We start from the raw sequence: 2740 nt of genomic DNA on the forward strand, positions 1-2740 counted from the left end.
CTCTCTACATGTTGAAAATCTTGAAGCTATGCTTGTTTTGCCTTCCTATGCTAGTTGATTATTGTTCCCATAAGTTGTTTTCTCACAAAATCCCTATGAATATGAAGTGGGTTAGACTTAAATGTGCTAGTTATATTCTTTATGATGCTCTCTTTATGTTTCAATTCCTATCTTTTATGTGAGCATCATTGAAATCATCATGCCTAGCTAGGGGTGTTAAACGATAGCGCTTGTTGGGAGGCAACCCAATTTTATTTTTGTTATTTGCTTTTTGCTGCTGTTTAGTAATAAATAATTCATCTATCCTATGTTTAGATGTGGTTTTATGCTTTTAATTAGTGTTTGTGCCAAGTAGAACCTTTGGGAAGACTTGGGGAAAGTCTTTGCTATCTTGCTGTAAAAAACAGAAACTTTAGTGCTCACAAGATTTGCTGCCATTTTTTACTGGAGAGTGCTATTAAGTTGATTCTTTTTGAAGATGATCAATAAATAAATTCTTCACGTCCAGAAATTTATTTCAGAATTTTTGTGGTTCCAAAAGTATACGCTTGATACATATTACTACAGACTGTTCTGTTTTTGACAGATTCTGTTTTCTATGTGTTGTTTGCTTATTTTGATGAATCTATGAGTAGTATCGGAGGGTATGAACCATAGAGAAGTTGGAATACAGTAGATATTACACCAATATGAATTTAGAATGAGTTCACAACAGTACCTAAGTGGTGATTTATTTTCTTATACTAACGGAGCTTACAAGTTTTCTATTAAGTTTTGTGTTGTGAAGTTTTCAAGTTTTGGGTAAAGATTCAATGGACTATGGAATAAGGAGTGGCAAGAGCCTAAGCTTGGGGATGCCCAAGGCAACCTAATGTAATATTCAAGGACAACCAAGATCCTAAGCTTGGGGATGCCCCGGATGGCATCCCCTCTTTCGTCTTCGTTCATCGGTAACTTTACTTGGAGCTATATTTTTATTCACCACATGATATGTGTTTTGCTTGGAGCGTCATTTTATTTTCTTTTGTTTTGCTTGCTGTTTGAATAAAATACCAAGATCTGAAATTCTTAAATGTTAAATAGTCTTCATATAGTTGCATAATTATCCAACTACTCATTATGCTTCGCTTATATCTTTTGGAGTAGTTTGTCATTCGCTCTAGTGCTTCACTTTTATCCTTTTAGAGCACGGCGGTGGTTTTATTTTGAAGAAATAGATGAACTATCGTGCTTCACTTTTATTATTTTGAGAGTCTTTAGAACAGCACGGTAGTTTGCTTTGGTTATGAAACTAGTCCTAATATGATAGGCATCCAAGATGGGTATAATAAAAACTTTCATATAGAGTGCATTGAATACTATGAGAAGTTTGATATTTGATGATTGTTTTGAGATATGAAGATGGTAATATTAGAGTCGTGCTAGTTGGGTAGCTGAGGATTTGAGAAATACTTGTGTTGAAGTTTGCAAGTCCCGTAGCATGCACGTATGGTAACCGTTGTGTAACAACTTTGAAACATGAGGTGTTCTTTGATTGTCATCCTTATGACTGGCGGTCGGGGACGAGCGATGGTCTTTTCCTACCAATCTATCCCCCTAGGAGCATGCGCATAGTGCTTGGTTTTTGATGACTTGTAGATTTTTGCAATAAGTATGTGAGTTCTTTATGACTAATGTTGAGTCCATGGATTATACGGACTCTCACCCTTCCATCATTGCTAGCCTCTTCAGTATCGTGCATTGCCCTTTATCACCTTGAGAGTTGGTGCAAACTTCGCCAGTGCATCCAAACCCTGTGATATGATACGCTCTATCACACATAAGCCTCCTTATATCTTCCTCAAAACAGCCACCATACCTACCTATTATGGCATTTCCATAGCCATTCCGAGATATATTGCCATGCAACTGTCCACCGTTCCATTTATCATGACACACATCATCATTGTCATATTGCCTTACATGATCATGTAGTTGACATCGTATTTGTGGCAAAGCCATCGTTCATAATTTTTCATACATGTCACTCTTGATTCATTGCCTTTCCCAGTACACCGCCGGAGGCATTCATATAGAGTCATATTTTGTTCTAGTATCGAGTTGTAATCATTGAGTTGTAAATAAATAGAAGTGTGATGATCATCATTAATAGAGCATTGTCCCCAAAAAAAGAGAAAGGCCAAATAAAAAAAGAAAGGCCCAAAAAAAGAGAGGAAAAAAGGGACAATGCTACTATCCTTTTTTCCACACTTGTGCTTCAAAGCACTAGTAGAAAACAGGGCTTTGGTCCAGTCCGGGTCAGCCCATTAGTCCCGGTTCAGTCCAGAACCGGGACCAATGGGGGCATTGGACCCGGTTCGTGAGCCCAGGGGGGCGGCCGGGCCATGTGGGCCATTGGTCCCGGTTCATCTGGACCTTTTGGTCCCAGTTGATGGGACGAACCGGGACCAATGGGCCTCACTCCTGGCCCACCACCATTGGTCCCGGTTGGTGGCTTGAAACGGGACCAAAGGCTCCCCTTTAGTCCCGGTTCATGCCACCAATCGGGACCAATGAGATGCCTATATATACCCCCTCGCGTAAGAGCAGAGCACACTGCTCTGTTTTTTCTGGCCGAGGGGGAGAGGGCTTGGTGGTGCTCTAGGTCACCTCCTATGCACACAAGGTGTTCGATGGAATGCCCGAGCCACACTACTTAAGCTTTATCCTCTCCAAGCTCGACCTCCAAGCTCCATTTTCC

This window comes from Triticum urartu, chromosome 6A, assembly GCF_056163025.1.
Source record: "Triticum urartu cultivar PI428250 chromosome 6A, HENAU_Tu73, whole genome shotgun sequence".
Taxonomy (NCBI): domain Eukaryota; kingdom Viridiplantae; phylum Streptophyta; class Magnoliopsida; order Poales; family Poaceae; genus Triticum; species Triticum urartu.